The sequence below is a fragment of the Pelodiscus sinensis genome, chromosome 6, assembly GCF_049634645.1.
Source record: "Pelodiscus sinensis isolate JC-2024 chromosome 6, ASM4963464v1, whole genome shotgun sequence".
Lineage (NCBI taxonomy): Eukaryota > Metazoa > Chordata > Testudines > Trionychidae > Pelodiscus > Pelodiscus sinensis.
The window spans coordinates 7,322,768-7,344,813 of record NC_134716.1 but is presented as its reverse complement, the minus strand read 5'-3'; the positions used below and the strand labels follow the sequence as shown (position 1 = coordinate 7,344,813).

The 22,046-nt window shown below is 42.8% G+C and overlaps 1 long non-coding RNA gene across 2 annotated transcripts in view; it reads right to left on the bottom strand.

Moving 5' to 3' along the window:
* Window positions 1-22,046, bottom strand: part of LOC142829795 (uncharacterized) — a 178,088-nt gene that overhangs the window by 117,794 nt on the left and 38,248 nt on the right. Inside the window, exon 1 of one of the 2 annotated variants that reach the window (XR_012904585.1) lies at window positions 18,008-18,359. The exons of the other annotated variant lie outside the window; for it this stretch is intronic. This is a non-coding gene — a long non-coding RNA (uncharacterized LOC142829795). Of the gene's footprint in view, window positions 1-18,007; window positions 18,360-22,046 lie in introns of those variants that run through there. 2 annotated transcript variants of the gene reach the window in all.

Here is a 22,046-nt window from a genome sequence, read left to right as displayed (position 1 = left end):
TCCTCTCTGTATGACCACATCATACCAAACCATTCCCAGCTGTATTAAACCTGCAGGACTAGCGTGGGAGCGAACGAAGCCACGGCAGCATGGATAATGGGCGAAAGAGAATAGTTGCATCACAAGTTGCTATATCCTAATTCTGTCAACAACCTAAACATTTATATAAAAAATAGTTAAATGCAAACAAGCTCTCTTTTAGTCTTTCTTGGGGAAAGTACGATTCATCTTTAAAATCTGACCAGTTTAATTTGTAGGCCAGTAGGGAAGAAGCAGGGCCTCGTGTGGGGAAAAAAGCACTGATGTGTTGATATAGGGCCATCCTGTCATTCGACTCATATTTATTATCTACCACTGTGACTATGGGGCAGCAAGTTAAATTGATTAGAAAACTGGACAGGAACACAGGCTCTTTTTCCAACTTGGGCAATGAACAGTAGTGGAAATCACTTCATCTCTATATTTCCCCTCTTGCTCTACCTTGCCTATTTAGACTGTGAGGGCTCATCTAGACTACGCGGAACGGTCGAAAGAGGATATGCAAATTGCTGTGGAATTTGCATATCCTCTTTCAACTGTCCTGCGTAGTCTAGATCCATCCTAAGGTATTTAGAGAGAGGATATACTATGTTGTCTGTAAAGCTCCTAGTACACTAGGGTGCTGATATGAGTTACAACTACTTGGTGCTATAACATGCAGAAAGCAGGAGCAATTAGTGCACTGTCCAAGATCAAATAATTCTAATGTTCTGCCCAGCTTTATTTACAGTGGATGACAAAAGTTTTCACAAAGTTTCTTGTACTTTTTTTCCTTCCACCATATTTCACAATAGTTTTGTGCTTAAAAAAAAAAACCAAGGCAGAATAAATCCCTTGTGTATCTCACAATATGGATTATTCTTGCGAATATAAAAAGCCCTTTAAGTGTGTACAGCTGGATCCAATGTGATATTAATTCCAAGCATCACAGCATTGAAATCAACACTCATGTCAGCATTTTCAGGTGTTGATGTAAAATAAATGAGAGCACATGTTCAATTCTTAGCATCTAATTATTGTAAAAATGTAACTTTTATAATTAAATCACCAGCATTGATTGAAAGCAACTTATAAAAAAGAATTTCAGAATTTCTGTAAAAGAAATATTTTTAACTAAACTGGAAAAACAAATAGGTAGGTAAGAAGTTTTTAATTTATGTATCTTCATCAGAGGAGGGCAAAGTGGAGATGTTTTACATTTTGTTGCTGTGAAATTTCATCAGCAGGGGGTTCACTTCCTATTTATCTTAACCCCCAGATTTTTAGAAGGGGGAACTAGGTAAATGGATCAGATCTTAAGCCCCAATGGGAGCAGTGTAGAAGCTACCGCAAACACAAAGCATCCTACAGTCACAGAGGAGTAGCCGTGTTAGTCTGTAACTTTAAAAACAATGAGCAGTACAGTAACTGCTTGTTAAGACGTCCTACCCAGTGGCTCTGATATCAGAAAAAAAGACAAGACAAAACTCATTGTGTATAACAGTACTGTCATAACAACAGTTCCACTCGAGCCTGTGAAGCTATGCCAATCCAACCAGCTGAAGATCTGGGCCATAATTGCAGCTTGGGTTCATTTCAATTGCAGACAAAGGCTGGGGCAAATACAAACACGTTTTTGTTTGTGTTGGTCTGACTTCTAAATGGAAAATTTTAATAACAAACAAAATGTTTCAAATCTTGGAACAATGTCAACCGAACTACTCAAGATTTTTTTCTCCCCACTCATATTCCAAAAGAGATGGCATAGATTAAGTGGGTGCAAAAAACTCTTTTTATAAAGCTTATTAATATTTTTATTATCTCAGGCTAAGATTTCTTAAAACAGCCAAAAAAAAGTTACAGACAAATACCACTGAAATTCAATGGAGTTGTAGCATTGCCAATCTCCGTATTATAAAAAAAAAAAAAAACCACACTTGGAGCCAAGGCACCAAAATTATAAAACACTCTTTGGGTTATATTTTTTCCCCATTTGTCTTCTAGCTTTTGAGCTTCAGGGTTCATGTTTTTAGGGTTTTTTCCCCCCTGCAGCCATAGGACTAGAAATGTAATTCTTCTGTTAAAAGATCACTAGGGCTATGTCTACACTGGCGGCTTCTTGCGCAAGAAGTCTTGCGCAAGAAGACATCCACACTGCCATGTGCGAGCTGTGCTTTTGCACAAGAGTGCGCATGGCAGTGTGGATGCTCTCTTGCGCAAGAAAGCTCTGATGGCCATTTCAGCCATAGGGCTTTCTTGCGCAAGAAATCCCTGCCAAGCGTCCACACTGCCCTCTTGCGCAAGAACTCCTGCTCAAGAGAGCTTACACCTGTTAAAAAAGAGCGTAGCTCTTGCGCAAGGAGCCCTCTCTTACCACACCGTACTGTAAATTTCCTTGTGCAAGAGCGGGCGGACAGTGTGGATGCTCTGCAGATTCTTGCGCAAGAACGGCCATACTTGCGCAAGAAGCCGCGAATGTAGACATAGCCTAGGAGTCTTATACAATCAATTCCAAAAGTTGCCATCTTCTGAGCATGTTCCCCAGCTTTACTCATGAGAGTAGTCCCTGAGAAATCAGTAGTACTTCAACCTGAATGAAGTTAGGCACGTCAGTCAATCTTTGCAGGATCTGGGCCTTTATGTTCCCTTTTAATCACTGGACAGTAAAAGCTTTGGGGTTTTTCTTTTTTAATGGAATTCTGCTATAAATGCAACTTCCATAAAAAGACTGAAGGCGCCAGGGGTGACTTAAAAGCCTTTCCTGCGGTGTTTGAAGGTGTGTTCCAATTAATTATGTATTTTATTTCTGTAAAGAATGCTGAGCTAGGAAAATGGAGATTAAAACATGCAGCCTCTAAAACCTTCCCAGGATATTTTTGGGTCTTGATTCACCCACCCACCTGCCATCCTCCTGTTTAATTAATTCATCTACAGATAGGTTACAGTCAGAGCCATGGTATTGCAGATGAAGTTGGAGACTCATACAATGAGAAAAACCTTACTGAAAAGCAAGACTTTGGAGGAGAGTTAAAGCAGAAAAGCAGAGCGCCCAATCCTGATATATAGCCATCAGAATTAAAAATTGTAATTTATTAAAGCTTTTTGCTCACCACTGTTCTAAATACCTGTCCATGGGCCAGATCTGATCTACCAGGGTTAGCTCCTGGTGGGCCCTACCACTATATCTGTCCTTCCATAATTTTTTGCCACAGTTTTTCCATGTTAACGTGTAGATAAAAAACAAACAAACATTTTTTTTCCATTTTCATCAAGACTTTCTGCATTTTCCAATTGTCAACAATCTACACTAAATAAAAATACACACCTGGCAATAACGTCAAGAGCCACTCAACATACTGATACACTAGAGAGAACATGGAAAAGGAACCAATGTTCTCCATATGGTGTTTATTGGTATCTCAAATTGAGTATTTGGCCATCTTCCCCACCTCTTATTCCTCCCCACACGAAAGACACAACTATCACTATCACCGCTTCTCAAACATCTACACACTTTTTTGGTAAGTGCAAAGTACCAATGTGAGGAAAGTGAAGATGCACTGTAGCAATCTAAGGACATAAATGTGACCATTTTGTGAACATGTCAGTGAGGAGTCATTATTATATATTAAGTTGTAAGACTTCCCTGTGCAAATTCACTGATGTAGCTTAAGAGGGGATTGTGGGAAAAACAAAGGGAAGACACCTGAGCATACAGACTCCGAAAGTGTTCTGTCAGGTGTGTGGTGCTTCCATCCTGTGTTTAACAAAATGCAAGCTTCATTTAGGCAGTGCTGGGACCTAAAAGGTCACAGGTCTATATAGAGTTACTGAGGGACTGGTCGCATGGATGATCAAGAGGAGCAAGTGTCTCGGAAATGGATTCTACCACTGAGGCACCAAGAGAAATGGTTGGTGAGCTAAGGGAATGGACTATGTCAACAGAATCTCGGGGAACGGGAAGAAGTGCCTGTGTTCTATAGCAGGTTAGACCTACCAGGAACCCTGTGTGGAACATGGGTAGATATGTGGTAAGCATATACGGTCTGTTTTTCTCTGAAATTCTTTGCTCTGAGGGCTTTCTTTGTCACTGATTACCACAGATTTGCAGGTGCTGGATGTAAGTCAGACTTGCTGAGATAATCAGATCCAATGCCCAGATGTATGTAGCTCCAGGTCTAGCCTGGGAGTCAGAGAATGCCACGATTCTGTCCTGAGAGAATGGTGAGGGGTGGTGGCCTAAGACCTGGATGATGCCCTTGGAAGAGTAGGGGACTCAGAAGTGCAGTTACCTAGGTAACTGTGACAGCTTCCTCCACAGGATAGCAATTTGCCACGAAAGAGTCTATGTAATGGCTTTTTAGGTCTCCCAACCAATAACCACGGCTCACATAATTACACCTTTGATTAGGCATTCTCAAGAGGCCCAGGATTGCACAGACATGGAGAATGGACCATGTTATTCCACAAAAAGTGTTTTCTCCCAGGTTATGGGGGAAGCTCACTGGTGGGGCCACGTGAAGACCTTATAAATCATTCCAGAAGTTACTTCAGGTCACTTCTCCTCAGTTTAGTGAAATTCACCCTGGTGCAGAGGACCAGCACCGCTTAAGCTCAAAATAGGACTTTAAATAGATTTCAGCTCCCGGGTGAATTTCACCCATGGTGCATAAACTCCTGTAAATTAGTTCTTAAGAATGAACTCTGAATTAACATTCTATAATAGCAAAGACAAACTACAGGCAGTCCCCGGGTTACATGGATCCGACTTACATCGGATCCCTACTTACAAACGAGGTGAGGCAACCCCGCACTAACTGCTTCCCCCCAGCAGACCAGGGAGACGCGGAGCGGCTTTTCTCAGCAGACACCTCAGCTTGAGAATAAAGAACTGAGGGAAATGAGGTGTGGGAGAATAAAACTGAGCTCTGGAGAAATGTTTGGCTAGAGTTTCCCCTACAATATGTACCAGTTCCGACTTACATACAAATTCAACTTAAGAACAAACCTACAGTCCCTATCTTGTATGTAACCCGGGGACTGCCTGTACTCCTTTTGCAAAAAAAGGGGGAAAAAATAGAACAAAATTAAATGAATGACCTTATTCTGAAAATCCACCCTGTAATTCTTCTCATTACCATCGACCTTCATCTCCTTTCTCTGTGTTATAGGACCCAAATGTGGTTTTCTTTCCAGCTCCAGGTCTTTTCATCGTGGACTTCCTTTCCCTGTTCTATTTTGTTCTTTCTCCCCGTAATGTTTAACAAGGCAGCAGAAACATAGCATGCCCATTTGAAACATCAGTGTCTTCAAGCCCAGCTTATAACCAGTCTGAGTTTCCTTAACAGAGATGAAAGATAACCCTTAGTGGCATGCAATTTCCTGGACTTATCTTTGCTAAGTGAATTATGTCAGCCATTTACTATTCTTTGTGGCTTTTTCTTGAACTAGTAGCCCAATCTTGCTTTCAGTATTTGAGGCCTGATCTAACATCCACTGAAGTCAAGATAAGTATTTCTGTTTATTTCAAAGGGGTTTGGATCAATTCCCTAAATCAACTGGTGGAGTACTGATCCGGTAATGACTTATTGTCTTTTCTGGTATCACTTACTAGACACTAGCTGTTTTCCTAACACTTCCTGTTGGGAGCAGGACCTCACGGTTTAACGACACGTAGACAAGCAAACTAAAGTTAATGGCAGAGTAATAAGACGACATTTAAATAGAACTCAATTTGATGCACCAGGAGCATCACAACAGAAATTAGGTTTTGCATCACCCACTTGTTAGCAGGGCAGAGATCTAGTAAACAAGGCAGAGTTATAGCTGTGACTATGCTAATACAGAATCAGACATTTCTAAGACTGCGGAGTTGGAAAGATGCCAAGAAGTCATCTAGTTCAGTCCTTCATACTGAAGCAGGACTACATCATCCTGGATAGGTGTTTCTCTCATCTGTTCTTAAAATCCTCCAATGAGAGAGATTCCACAATGCTCCTTGGAGCCTATTTCAGTTCTTAATTATCCTAATATTTCCTAATATTGACACTAAGGGCATGTCTAGACTACACCGCTCCGTCGACAGAGCCATGTAGATGAGTTTACTAGACATAGGAAAATGACGCGGTGATTTAAAAAAAAAAATCGCTGCTTCATTTACATCAAAATGGCTGCCGCACTGTGCTGGTCAGCTGTTTGGCGGCAGTCTGGATGCTCCATAATTGACAAGGGAAGCCTTTGTCAACCGCTCCGGTATGCCTCGTGAAATGAGGTTTACCGGAGCAGTCAACAAAGGCTTTCCTTGTCGACTGTGGCACGTCCAGACTGCCTTGCTGTGCCACCAAACAGCTGATCGGCACAGCGCGGCAGCCATTTTGATGTAAATGAAGTGGCGATTATTTAAATCGCCGCTTCATTTTCCTATGTCTAGTAAACTCATCTACATGGCTCCATCGACAGAGCTATGTAATCTAGACATACCCTAAATTTCTCTTTACTGCAGATTACTTCTTATCCAGAACAATACTGGACCTAATGAACAATTAAATCACCTTCCTCTTTCTAACAGCTCTTAACATACTTAAAATCTTACTGGGTCCCTCTCAATCTCCTTTTCTCAACACTAAGGGGTTTCCCTCCTTTAACTTTTCCTCTACAGGCCAGATCTTGTTCTGCAATACTATTGCTTAGCTGTTATCTCCCATTTTCTGTTAGCACATTTGTTTTTTTCCCCTTCCTAAAGTGTAATATTTTGTGTGTCTCTTCAATTAATTTAATCTAGTTAATTTCAGACCAATTGTCTAATTTTTCCAGATAATTTTAAATTCTAAACCTGTTCTCCAAAGTGCTTGCAACCCCTCCAAATTTGGTGTCTGTCATAGTTTGTACCCTTATGATTCACCCCTTTCAGGAAACTATGATTTAAAAAAAAGTTACAGAGTATGCCTTGTGGATTACCATTTGAACACTCAGTTTGCTGATCATTATTAACCTGTTAACGTGTGTGACAATGCTGCAGGTAATGTTATAAGATTCTACTGTATGATATTACTGAGATCTAGTCGGAAGTCTGCAAAAACAATCCCACACGAGTTCTTCAGAAACAAAAGACAAACTGATTGATGCCTTGGCTGTGTGAGAGCAAGAACAAATGGACTATCCACTGGTCATCAGTAGGAAAAAAGGTGTGTGAAGGAAAAATGTACATCTTGGCAAAGAAGCAGGTGTCCGTTCCCATCTCCACAGCCTGTCTCCTGAACCTCAGTTGGAGAGGACTTTTAGGCTGTGTCTACACTGGGCCACTTATTCCGGAAAATCAGCCGCTTTTCCGGAATAAGCTGCGAGCTGTCTACACTGGCCCTTGAATTTCCGGAAAAGCAACGATGCTCTACTGTACAAAATCAGCCGCTATTCCAGAAAAACTATTCTGCTCCCGCTCGGGCATAAGTCCTTATTCTGGAACACTGTTCTGGAAAAGGGCCAGTGTAGACAGCCCAGTAGTCTTTTCTGGAAAAATGCCCCGATCGCGAAAATGGCGATCGGGGCTCTTTTCCGGAAAAGTGCGTCTACATTGGCCACAGACACTTTTCCGGAAAAAGGGCTTTTCCGGAAAAGCAGCCTGCCAATGTAGACGCTCCTTTTCTGGAAAAACTGAAAACGGAATAGTATTCCGTTCTAAGCAGTTCCGGAAATTCATGCCAGTGTAGACACAGCCTTAAAGAAAAAGAACTATAAGAAAGAGAACAAATGCCTCCAAATACTCATTCCTTTCTCTGTACCTGCAGCATCAACACCCTCCAAGTGGACAAGTAACTCATATGGATTGGTGGGGACTCTACCACTGAAGGTGCTAACAGCTTTCTGAGTGGTATCCTTCCTGTCTCAGCAATCTAGCTATTGACTTTGATCTTTATCTGCTTAGGTTTAAGTACCCATTCTCCAGATACTTAATGATGTCTTGTGTTCCCCCCCCCTCCCCTTTCTTTTTCCTCTCTCTTTCCCTCTACTATTTATTTCCAGTGTTCATATCCCCTACTCATAATTCTGGTCATCTGAAGAAGTGGGCTGTGCCCACGAAAGCTCATGATACCATCTACATGTTGTGTTAGTCTGTAAAGTACTACCAGACCATTTGTTGTTTTTTTCAGTAACAGACTAACTCGGCTACCCCGTGAAGCTCTGAACTGGGAGAAAGGGCAAAAGGAATCCAGCTGAAGCATGTGGTTTGAAAGACCTTTGCTGTGAATTCATTGAGCTTGTAAAGTTAGATATTAGTTGTGTTTTACCTTTTATTTTCTTGTAACCAATTCTGACTTATGCTTCATTAACTGTAGTCACTTTAAATTGATCTTTCTGTAGTTAATAAACTTTTTAGATGAAAACCAGCATGCTTGGCCTGAATTGCTTGGGAAACTGCATTGGAGACAACAGGACTTTCCATTAACAAAATGACAGACTTTGGGAGAGCTTGTATTGTCCAGGTGAAGGCTGGGCAGTATAAGATTTGGTTTCTGGAGGGAAGTCTGGGACTCAATATTAGCTGGTGTTACTCTTCAGTATAATTCAAGAGTGGCTGGCCACAGCACTCATACAATATCCCTAGGAGTAATTTACATGTGAGAGCCTGTCTTAGAGCAGACCAGGAATTGTAGCTCTACCAGCAAAGTACTATAAAAGGCAGCTCAGAGAACTGAGTGGAAACAGCTGTTCAACATTTTAGAAAGTACCCTGGACAATGTCACAGTGTCATCCACAAAGTTTAAGCCTCCACTCCATTATCCCAGTCATTAATGAAAATATTAACGAGTACTACACCCAGCACAGACACCTGTGACTCCCATCAATTCCTTTAGTAAAATAAGAACTAAAATGTTATCCATATTGTATCATTTTTGGCATGTTTTGGGTCAGCTACATAGAGCTGAAAAAATATTTCAAGTAATCGAAAATGTGTTCAAAATATTTTACTTTCCAAAAATGGGGAATGTTTTCAAAATAAAAGTTAAGAAATATTCCACCTCCTCCATTGTCCAGCAGTACTCATTTTAAAAATTCCTAGTCACAATTTTGCCCACTGTTCCCCCACTATAAACAAATAAAAAATATTGCCTTCAAGCCAAAGGAAAAATTGCTTCATTTTATGTTACTAAAGGATTCTTCTTTTAATATAGTGCTGTCTGCACAGGAACTATGGTCAGTTCAACTACACCGCTCTGAAATGTGACCACAGTAGTTAAATTGATCTAATTTTCTAGTGTAAACCAGAACTAAATTTCACAACACTTTATATGGATTTTTGCAAGTCCTTGTTTTTTTTTTTTCTTTAAAAGTATCAGAAAGACAAATAGTAAAAATCCCCTTGCCTTTAAAAAAATGAGACTTCCTTGAAATGCAGTAGTCAATATTTCTCTTCAAAATCTCAATCTTGGAGCTATTCTGGCAAGCTGTATTTGTCAGTTAGATTCCTCCATTTGGAAGTGACTGAAAGGGCTACATTTTTTTTCCAGTAGCTGGATAGAAGATGCCTATTCAACCATCCATCCATAGATGACTTTGTGCTTCTAGATGTCAAACCAGATTTCAGTTTGCTGTCTCAGTCATGTCTTTATTAGAAACATTCCATTTAAAAAGCTAAAACTACTCTCTTTTTTGGTCTGGTGCTTGTAATTCTCATAATAATGGATAGATCCCTTACCCCTCAGTTAATAAAACTTACCTATTAACAAAAAGGAAAAGCATGAATTTGCACAACAAGACATGACAGGAGCATACCTGCAAACTGTGTTTAAGAACAGCTCTGAAGAGAAAACAGATTCTATTTCTTTTTAATAACATATGACCATAAACAAAGTTGTACAAAAAAAAAAAAATTCCAGTAGAACAGTTTTCTGCAAGATCTGTCAAAATGTAAATTTTCATAGGAACTTGCTGACATTTTTGTGGAAAACAATTTGTTTAATTTCAGTAAGGTCTAAATGTTGCATTACAACTTCATTTCAAACGATCTATGTTATAAAATTCTAGAGTAGGAGGCTGAAGTTAACATTTTATTGTTATTAAAACAGAACATTTCAAAGTCAAAGTAAAATATTTGTTGAATATTTTGTTTTGCAGAAAATTTGAGATTTGATTTTTCATCCCAATGCAGGATGAAACCAATTTCAGGAAGTTTCAAGATTTCATAACACAAATTCAATTTTTCAAAATGCTTGTACTTAGAACATTTTAGTCTGATATTTCAAAGTTCATACTGAGCTGTCATATATTTTGCTAAGAGAAGCTATTGAAAATATGGTACTTAAACATGGAGCAGCATTACTTACCACCTAGTATAAACAAAAAACAAACAAACACTTTTTAAGCTGGTGCTTAACCCTAGGATTCATCTTCACTGCAGGCATTACAGGGATGATTACTTAAGATGTCAGCAATCATGTTTTTGGAGTCTAAACAAGCCCACAGAGGAGTGAGGATTCTCCTGTGAAAGTGACTATATGTTTTTTATGGGTATGTCTACACTACAGCGTTATTTCGAAATAGTTAATTCGAAATAGCTTATTTCGAAATAACACGTCTACACACAAAATGCATTTCGAAATAGCGCATCCACACTGAGTGGACGCTGAATCGCATTTAAGGCTGGCCAGAACCAGGTCTGGCAGGGCATCAGGTCAGGAGTTACTCTGTGTGGCTGATGCCTGAGGCTGAGGCCTGTGCTTAAAGGGACCCCCCCCCCGCCCTGGGCAGCTGGTTCTCAGCTTTTCCTGCTTGCTTGCCTACCTCGATGAGAGACAGCAAAGCATTTTGTCTCTGCATACTCTGGTTGCCCTCACTCAGGAGGACATCATAGCACTCTGCAACATGGAGATGGAGCTGGAGCTGCCCCTGGGCACTCTGGTGCTTCTCTTGGACATGTTGCTGCAGGCCTGGCTGCACTTCCTGCAGGCTGCCATCCGGGAGGTCCATTGGGGGGCTGTCAGTATCCAGGAGGCCCTGCGGGAGAGCTTCCACCCTGAGGAGCACTAACAGACTCCCTGGTGTGCCCCAATGAGGGCTTGTGCCTCATTCCTCCCTCACATCTTTTCACTTAACCCCCACCTCCAGCTCCTCTTTCTGATGTAAAATATAATACACGTTTTTTCATAAACACAAACTGTCTTTATTTAACAAAACTGGGGGTGGAGGATGAAACTCTGGTGAGACTGGGGAAAGGAGGCAGGAGAGGGGAGGAGAAAGGGTGGAAGAGGGGAAGGGTAAACCTGGGAGGAGGGAGCTGGATGGGGGAAGCAAGGGGAAGAAGGGGGAAGGGAAACTCAGGGCTCAGGGTTGGGGGTCTCGCTGGACCAACTTGATTGTCATGTGAACCTGCGCCTGGGTTCGCACGTGGCCTTTGGTGGCCATGATGGCAGCTATCCTGCCATAGACAGCCATGTTCCTCTGTCTAGTGTGGAGATCATGGACCTTGGGGGCATCCCCCCCCCCCAAACCTAAATAAGGTCCATGATCTCCACCCTGGACCAGGAAGTTGCCCTCCTTCTCCAGCCCCTGGCAGGCTCCTGGGAGCTGGCAGACTGCTCCTGGGGAGCGGTGGAGGGCGGGCTGCCAGTGGCTTGCTGGCTCATGTTTTGGGGCCACTGGGTCAGGGGCCCTGATGGCCGCTGCTGGCTCTGGGCTGGCAGGCTTGGAGCTGACCCAGGCACTGTGGCCAGGGTCTACCCCTTTAATGGTTCCAGGGAGGGAGAGGAGTGTTCTTGGTTGAGGCTAGAGTAGCCACCAGGGCAGCTTGGGAAGGGCTGGAGGCCCTCTATTTCGAAATAAGTGTCTACACAGCACTTATTTTGAAATAGCTATTTCGAATTTGGTGTTATTCCTCATAGAATGAGGTTTACCAAATTCAAAATAAGTGCTCCGCTATTTTGAATTTATTTCAAAACAGCGGTTTAGCTGTGTAGACGCTAGTAAAGTTATTTCGAAATAACTTTGCTGTGTAGACATACCCTATTTGACTAGGTCAAGGGGGAACAAACTAGATAAAGCTGGATGCACTGAGCCAAAATCAGTCTGGAAAGCAAGTGCATTCTCTGCTGACCTGTGGGGAGCTGTGTATCAGTATTTAGTTTATTAAGGCTCATGGTATGATAAAAGAAACGTTTCCATTTATTTGTTTCATTATAGAACGGGGTGGGGAACCTAAGGCCCAGGGGCTGGATATGGCCCCTGGGTTGCCTGGATGTGGCTCCCAAGGTTTAGGGCCTACTGCAGCATTGAGGAGCCCACGCCAGCACTCCAGTGCCCCCGCCACCTTCCACCAGGCCGCGGCCCCTGACTGACTTTTCTGTGGGTCAGCGGCCCTCAACCCAAAAAAGGATCCCCACACCTGTGATAGCACGTAAGAGCCTTCGTCAAAGACCAGGACTCCTCTTTGCTAGGCTCTCCTCAAACAAACACAGATGTCCCTGTCTCAAAGAGCTTGCAATTTAAGCACTTCATTTCTTTGCAGGAAAACTGACGGTCTCTCCTTTCCAAAGCCGTATTCACTTTTTATAAAACCGTTTCCTCTCACGCCACTCCTTCAATTCATTTTTTGCTCCAAACACCTCATAAAGTTCAACACTTATCAGTTGTGAAGATTGAAATTCACCCCTCCGTAGAAAAGGGCCAGAATACGGTTGTCATGCCCCCTCCTCATGCTTTAGGAAAATAGGCTTATGGATATGAATATGTAGAACTTGAAGATGCTTTATGCAAAAGAGGTCATGTAATATCAATTTTACAGTTACAATCTGCTGTATCTGTATATCCTATTTTTGTGCATGTATCATTCTTATGTGAAGCTAGAAATATGAAGTGTGAATCTGTTTATAATTTCAAATATGCTAATGCTCCAGAAGCATAATCACTCGGTACTCACACCAATGACCTGTGAAGAGTCATGTTTGTCTTATAAACCCAAACTGTGGTTCATCCTAGAGAGACATGGGACCATTCTACTTGGTACTGGAATCCACCTTGAACCTGCTATTTTTCCAGGGCAGTGGGAGTGCTGAACAAAGAGCCGCCTTGGGGTAAAGCCTAATTAAGCAATGGGAAGCAATCAGTCTTTTTTCTTCAGCTGGTCCCTGAAACTGCCTGGCCCACCTTAAGAGGATACAAAGAACTTGGAAGAAGCTATAGCCCTGAGCCAGAATAAAGATCAAGTCTGACTTCTAGCTTTTTATCTGAGATGAGAACATTTGTGTGGGATAAGAATTTGCATGTAAAAAGTTTTAGTGGATTAGAACTTGCTGGCTTTTTTGTTCATTTCCACTTAGTAAGTTGATTTGATCTGACTGTTTTCACTTGTGACCACTGAAATTCTACTTTTTGTAATGAGAAAAACCACTTGTTTATCAAGTCTGGTGTAAATAACTGTTTGGGTTGGGATAGGGGTGGTGATGGAAGCAACCACTGCGTATCTCTCTCTTTCACTGACAAAGAGGACCGACCTTATGAGCTTTCTCAGGGTAAAACTTTTACCCAGGCCAAGAGGGACTTATTTGGGGGTTTGGTTCCTTTGGGGGTTTGGCTTCTGGGTGCTGAGTTATATAGCTGAGCCCTACTGGCGCTGGCTTGGCTCAGCAACTGTGTTGCTGTGGAGTGGTGGTAACCCCAACTCTGTGGTTTGGCTGGGGGAGACTAGAAGATCTGGCCCAACAGGACAGGCTGGGGGGGAGCCCTAGAAAGAAGGAAGGTGAGCATCAGTGGCATGCATGAACACCACCAGGGACAACTCCAAGGGGACTTCTGTGATTCAACCCATCACAACAGTCATTTCAACCTTCCCCTCCCCCAGGGTTTCGGTCATACATAGGCCTTGTGTGAATCTTGCCATTGGGGTGAGTTTCACCCCAAAAGCCACACACTGGGATAATACTGGAAAGCCAAAGAACTCAGCAGATCAGGTGGGAAAATTGTATTTTTCCCCTTTTAAATTTACTGTCTCTTGTATAAGAGAAGTGATGCTTATGGCCAGGGCCAACTTTAGGATTACTACTAAACTGGTGCCCTTATGTCCTACCACAGCTGAGGTGGAGGTATTTTGTTTAGCGACATGATTTTATCATCTTCAGCAGCACATGAAGGAATTTTAAACTAAGCTCTGGTTGACTGACACAGTAAATTCAGAAACTCATAGCTATATACCAAGGGTAGGTAAATGCTTGTTAAATGCCTTCATTACCACTTGAATGGCTCTTTCATGGGTTCAATGTTCTGCTCATAGGTCTGGCAGGTTTTTTCACTTATATGTTAAACAGATCCTCTCTGGAGGAAAGAAAGACACAGAACAGGGAGAGGAAAAGGCTCCTGGTGCCCCAAAATTTCATCTGCCCTACACCGCGGTGTATTCCACATATGGGTAGGGACGGTCCTGTTTACAGGGTTGGAGTAGTTAGGTAATAATCAGCCTGTGACAGTTACATACTTTGACTCTGCAATACTCTCCAGCCATATTCAAAATCATTTATTGCCCTGGGTAGTCCTCTAAACACTAAAAGCCACACTGGGAACCAGTTACTCATGTAATACTGTGTACAGATGTGGTCTCCTCACCTCAAAAAAGATATTTTGGCCTTGGAAAGGGTTCAGAAAAGGGCAACTAAAATGATTAGGGGTTTGGAATGGGTCCCATATGAAGAGAGGTTAAAGCGACTGGGACTTTTCAGTTTAGAGAAGTGGAAACAGAGGGGATATGATAGAGGTCTATAAAATCATGAGTGGTGTGGAGAGGGCGGATAAAGAAAAGTTATTTATTAGTTCCCATAATAGAAGAACTAGAGGACACCAAATGAAATTAATGGGCAGCAGGTTTAAAACTAATAAAAGACAGTTCTTCTTCACACAGTGTGTAGTCAACCTGTGGAACTCCTTGCCAGAGGAGGCTGTGAAGGCTAGGACTATAACAGAGTTTAAAGAGAAGCTAGATAATTTCATGGAGGTTTGGTCCATAAAAGGCTATTAGCCAGGGGATAGAATTGGTGTCCCTGGCCTCTGTTTGTCAGAGGCTGGAGAGGGATGGCAGGAGACAAATTGCTTGATCATTGTCTTCAGTCCACCCTCTCTGGGGCACTTGGTGCTGGCCACTGTTGGCAGACAAGCTACAGGGCTAGATGGACCTTTGGTCTGACCCAGTTCTTATGTAGAACAACCCATTCTGAGAAGAACCACTCATTATAAAGGGCTACAAAACTAGAACCATGTGTATTTGAATCTGCCCCTCGATATCAGCAAACATGCCTGTTTGCTCTTTCCTATATCACATTGTTTTCACTCTTGGTTTTGTACCTTTACGTGGTAAGGGAAACCTTTAAATCTCTCAAAGCTTTTTCAATCTCTCTCTTTAAAGCTTCAGACATCTGCTGGCTACAACATGTGCAGAATGAATGGATGTTTGCATGACTACAGCCATTGGGTTGCCCCTTGAGAGAGACAGCGCTTCTATCACATAAGTTGAAGCGAGACCTAGAATATCATAAGTCATAATAAGCTGTAACAAAAAAATAAATAAATAAAAAAACACTACCAAAAAGAACTTTGCTGATAAAAGCTGTCACAAAGCACAGTAAGTAAAGTGACAGTAAATTAATAACTTTGTAATATGTGCTATATTTTGATAACAGAAAGGTTGGGAAATCCATCATGTCTGAAGTTGCTGAAGTAGAAAAACTAGTTACGCTCACACCATTTATCATCAACCTGCCTCTGCGCTAACGCTTTAGGGAGTGCACAAAACACTGCTCCGTGTGTAAATGTTCCTAATTTCACAGACAGCAGCGAAGAACATTCTATTGTCAATATTTGGGAAGATAACGTACCCTAAGGTATTAGCAAAATAGTCTGAATACTTATCCTCTGCTGCTGCTGCTACCGCCGCCACCCCTCCCCACACACTTTATACTACCTGCATTATTTAGAATGACAGTAGGTGCTTTGTCTATTCACAGCCACATAGTTGTACAGACCGAGGAAAAAATTGATCCATTTTTATTACTGAGAGACTCTACACTTTGCAATAGAGAGGTTTATTCTGGGGTTATCCAGAGTCTCAATGGACAAACCAATGACACTTGTCGAAGACCACAATTTCCTCAGACTTCAGGAATTATGAGCCAGCTAGCTAAATGTGGAGATAATAAAAAGGATGGCAAGTGACAGCCAAATGAGTGTGAGAAAGTACATATATAAACAGTTCACTTACTGCGTTTTCTGCAGATTGTTTTATCAGCTGTAATCCTGCCCATCCTCACAGTATGCAAATTACATTCTTCTCCTTTAATGTACTGTGCTCTAGGGATGTAAGCGAGAAGTCAACTTCTCATATTCCCCCCTTGCTGCCTCTATAACAGAGACAGCAAGGGGGGAGTAGGAGCCGGTGCTGGGGGAGTCAGTTTAAAACCGTGGTCACCAACCAGTAGATCGCGATCTACCGGTAGATCTCAGGGGCTCTAAGAGTAGCTCTTGAGCCCTCTCTGAACTGCGTGCCTGCGCAGTATATTTACATTAGATTTCCTCATTTGAGGAGCAGCTACTCACTGAGCAACAACACAGGTGAGTTGCTGCGAGGAATGGTGGGAGCTGGAAGGTCGGGAGGGCTGAAACACCCCAGCCAGCTGATTGTGGCTTTCAGCTGAAAGAGGCTGCCCCACGCTCCAGCTGATCAGCAGCTTCTCCTCTGCGCCTGCCCACGTGGAGCTTGGTGCACCCTGGCTGAGCGCCATGGCCAGCTGGCCGGGCAGCTGCTTCTCTTTCCTCCAGCACGGCTGCCCTGCGCTTAGCCCAGGGAGGCTGCGTCTAGCTCCAGCTGTGCTGGAGCAAGCTTCCCAGGCTGAGCGCAGGATCACAGATGCCCATCTGATGGACGGTATATGACTAGCAATCTCAGACTACAGCCCAGACTTCAAGACACTGGCAGATACTGTTCAGTCACAGGTGTCACACAGACTTGGTTATTGGAAGAAAAAATATAGAATTATCAATACTTGATTTTAGATTTACAAAATAGAGAACAAAATGTATAATTGTAAATGCTTCATTTGACATTTAAATAGCACGAATTAAAAACAGACCATTTATTTCATAACTATAAACGTGATTTTAATTTTATATATTGCATAATTTAAAAATAAACTGTTTAACAGAGTGTATAAGGTCTGGGGATAGCAAGTGAAGGACAGGAGAATAGAGAGGGTGGGGCTTCAAGGAAGGGGCGGGGCTCCAAGGAAGGGCGGGGCTATAGATCTTCGCCTGTTCTGAGACTTAAAGAGTGATCTTGAGTGTAAAAAGGTAGGAGACCACTGGTTTAAAAGCTGGTTCCTCCCAGCACCATCTCTGCGGTGCTGCCTGCTCCTCCTCCCACCCTGCTGTTTCTATCAGAGGCAGCAGCATTAGGGAGAAGGGGAATCAGGGACGCTGCCACGAAGCAGCCCCTATCTGTGAGGGGTCCCTACTCCCCACTACCTCCCCCCCCACGGACAGAGGCTACAGCCATTTGAGCAGGCATCCCAGCTCCGTTGGGTAGCCCAGCTTCTAGTGCCTTTTAAATTGCAGCGCCGCAGCAGGGTCTGGTCCCAGACCGACACTAGCCAAGCTGCCTTCCCCTATTGACTAATCGAGTCGTTGATAAAAATTCTATCAACGACTCGATTAATAAACTAACCTCATTTTAACATCTCTGCTATGCTCATGGAATTCACCTTACTATTTGAGGCCCCGGCTTAGAACACTTACCACATGCTTAATTTTCAGCATGAGCTAAAGACGATCCCAAATTCGGCAAAATACCTCATGCCAGGCTTACTTTTAAACAAGTGCTTCAATCTTGTTGACATCCCCTGCCTGCCTAACTTTGAGTAACTGCTTTGCTGAATAGGGGTGGTTTTAAGCATAGCCTTAAAAGGTGCAGTTGGGGTAAGTCTCTAAACAATGCCATAAATATGCAGTAACTTGGACTTACGGTCACATGCCCCCTTCATGTTGACTTTGTGCAAATGTTCAAAAGACTGAGTTTTCCATTCCCTTGAGCAGTGGAATGCTGGCGCTATAGAGTGTAGACCAGGATGTAGAAAAGCCACGCCCATGAAGGCTAAAGCTATTGTCACCTAACCCTGGTGCAGATATGGCTAGGTCAAAAGAAGAATTCTTCCATTAATCTTGCTACTACTGTAAATGTAGGTGAAGGAAAAACCCTGCAGCTGTAGGATTGGTAGTCCTAAGGATGTCCTAAGAGGGATGTTTGCAGATCTCTATCATCGATACACTCCCTTTCATATTATGTTAGTCTATATGCTACGAGAGCTCTTCCTCAGGTCTGGAACAAAGAACTCAGTGTCCTTAAGTCAAACTAGCAGCATCACAAAGGGCTTTGAAGAACTTTAACAACATTCCACTGGGCGTCAGGTCGACCCCACTGAAGATAGAAAAATTCTTCCTCAACGTTCCTATTTCTTATGGGGTGGATTTACTACAGCAAAGGAATGAAGCTGTTCAGCCCCGTAACAAGTCTCTCTTCTACAGTGGCATAGCCTCAGTTGTGCCACTATAGTGTGGAGTGTAACTATACCCTTACGTTGATTCATGCTTCTTCACCTCTTAACGCATATGAGGTTTAAGTCCAGCAGAAACCCTTTTAATATAGGACCTGATGGAAGGACATTTTCCAATAGATTTTTTTTCCAGCTGAAACTGAACATTTCAAATTTCTTGCAAAGAATGAAGTATTTTGCCTCTAAGGAAAGGCACGTGACTCCTATTCTATATGCATCAGAATGTCAATAAGCAAGTAATAGGCAAGAGAGGACAACAACATTAATATTACCTAGTCAAACTGCAAGACTGGGCCAAACGAAATCTGATGAGGTTTAATAAAGAGAAGTGCAGAGTCCTGCACTTAGGATGGAAGAATCCCAAGCACTGTTACAGGCTAAAGCAATAGTTCTGCAGAAAAGAACCTGGGGATTACAGTGAATGAGAAGCTGGATATGAGTCAACAATGTGCCCTTGTAGCCAAGAAGGCAAATGGAATATTAGGTTGTATTAGGAGGAGCATTGCCAGCAGACCTAGAGAAATGATTATTCCCCTTTATTCAGCACTAGTGAGGCCACATCTGGAGTATTGTGTCTAGTTCTGGGCCCTGCACTATAGAAAGGATGTGGACACATTGGAAAGGGTCCAGCGGAGGGCAACCAAAATGATTTGGGGGCTGAATTATATGACCTATGAGGAGAGGCTGAGGGATTTGGGTTCATTTAGTCTGCAGAAGCGAAGAGTGAGGGGGGATTTGATAGCAGCCTTCAACTTCCTGAAGGGAGGTTCCAAAGAGGCTGGAGAGAGGCTGTTCTCAGTGATGACAGAATGAGGAGCAATGGTCTCAAGTTACAATGTGGGAGGTCTAGGTTGGATATTTGGAAAAACTATTCCACTAGAAGGGTGGTGAAGAACTAGAATGGGTTACCTAGAGAGGTGGTGGAATCTCCATCCCTAGAGGTTTTTAGGTCCCAGCTTGACAAAGCTCTGCCTGGGATGATTTAGTTGGGATTGGTCCTGCTTTGGGCAGCGGGTTGGACTTTATGACCTCCTGAGATCTCTTCCAATCCTATGATTCTATGTTTCCTTGCATATTGACATGCAAGTAAATTGGTCTATGGCTTCGATTTGACCTGGCCTGACAGCTTTATTATTGCTACACCTATACTGGTGAAGTACTTCTGGTATAGGCATGCCCTAAACATGTGGTTATGGCAAAATAGCTAAGAAAATAAAAAAAATAAACTGAACTGTGGTTTTGAGTCAGGGCTCCTCTTTTCCAAGCAAGTGTGATGTTTATATCTGCTGCATTTGCACAGTCAACAACAATATTTTCTCTAATCTTTTCCGGACGTGTGTGGATTTTTTCCATCTGTGTGCAGAATAATTTTATGTGCACCGAGGCATTTGTGAATGTGCACCACTTGTAGAAACACAAAACCGAGCTGTGGGCACTCTGCTAATCAGCTGAGTGACAGAGCAATCTCTCATGAGTGGCTGCACAAGCACAAAGCTTACAGGGAGCACTGCCTTGATTCACTAGTCTAATTCTTTTCGGACATGGACAGTTTTCCTGCCTTCTAGTGAAGATTTTGAGGCCCTCGTGCGCAAGCAGCAACACGCAAGCTCATGGTCTCTGGGCTCTCGTTCAATGTTCTGTCCCCCAAGCATGAGATTTTTGTACCGATGTCTCACACTCCGGTCACCTTTTGCAATACAATTTAAACAAGCACTGTGTGGGGTATTAGGACTGCACATTTAGGGTTGGAGCTCCCCAGCAGCTTGGAAGGTGAAGAGTTGAGTGCTGTGAAACTGAGTCTTGTTAGGCACAGCCAGTTGCAACAAAGCTCCTGCAGGCGTCTCAGGCCCTGCGTGATTACTGGACCGCATTGTGTTGCCTTCTAAAATCAGATTTCAAAAGTCATTTACCACCTTCCACGCTCCAAAGCCACATGATGCCTTCAGTTAATTATAAATAGTCCTTATAATGCTACTTGTTATCACTAACGAGGTCTAATCTATTCCTCTGGGCAAGTTTGAGTCTCCTGCCCAGATGTTCCTGTATGGTAGCTTTGCTGTACACATGCCTGAAACTTCATGAAACTGCGAGAGACACATGAGATGAGGTCTGATGACACTGATAATATTCTGTATAATTGAAGACCGTTTTAAATCAACCTTGGAGAGACATAGCTTTCATGTTCTCCTTTGACACTTGCTCAGCTCTATTGATTTCTGTGCTTTTTTGTTAGTTTTCCTAACTTAAAAAAAAAAAAAGCTTTAAGGATTGCATGACTCAAGGGATTCATACAGGGATTATGGAGTCCTTTGTGTCTCACTCACTCACAACAGCTGAACAAATAATCTGTAGAGAACAACACACTGGGGGGGGGGGGGGAGAGAAGGTTGGCTTCTCCCCAATGAATTATTCATGAGCAATTAACAGTTCTTACATTTACTTGCTGGTCATTTTGATTCCCTGAATAAAGTCAACAAATCATTCTAGGTCTGTGGGTGAGCCAGTATTGGATTCGTCACCTTACACAATTCACAAGTATTCGTTGATTTTGATGGGACAGACCAGTCAAAAGTTGTTTCTGTTCCTTTGGTGGATAGACTCATTCTTCATGTTTTAGGAGCTCCAAAATGGCTCTCCCAGCTCTATTTGCTAACAGTATTTACTACCGGCTAATTGTTTCCATGCATATTCCTGACAGCAAATGCCTTTGCTACCATGCTTAAATTTGACACTTTACACCTAGGTCTTAACAAAGACACCCATTACAAAGATAGCTTCCCCAATTATCACCTCTAATATCATTAACTCACAGACATTTACCTCCCCCCCTCATCCCCCTTCTGTTTTGAAATTTGATTTGTCCTTTCCATATGCGTTCATTTTTTTGATGGTATCCTTTGGTATATATGGTTGTGCCAATTTTCTTCCACTATTTGATCTGAGGAAGTGTGTCTGGCCCACGAAAGCTCATCACCTAATAAACCATCCTGTTAGTCTTTAAAGTGCTACATAGTCCTGTTTTTTGTTTCAGCTAGACCAGACTAACAAGGCTACATTTCTATCACTTTGCTACCACAGGCATGGAAGGGCACAGGAGTGTACGCTCTCTCCTCCATGGGGAGAGGAAGAGATGGGAGGGGGCACTCAGGCAGCTCCAGCCTCCCCAGTCCCCCAGAACATAGGGGGGAGAGATGGCAGGCGCTGGGGGCAGCAACATGCTTTGTAGTAGGCGTTCTGGGGACGGAGTGTGGGCAGGGCCACACCTGGCATTTTGGGAAGGCAGTTCCTTGCCCCGCCTAGGCTACTGGAAGCCCATGCCTTAGACAAAACTCCTGCCCTGTGCAGCTGGCACGGCAGTGCAACTGTGCACACACACCTATATATATCACCCTACCAAATTCAGGGTCTGTATTGGTCGATTTACAGTAAAGTCAATGATTTCAGAGATTT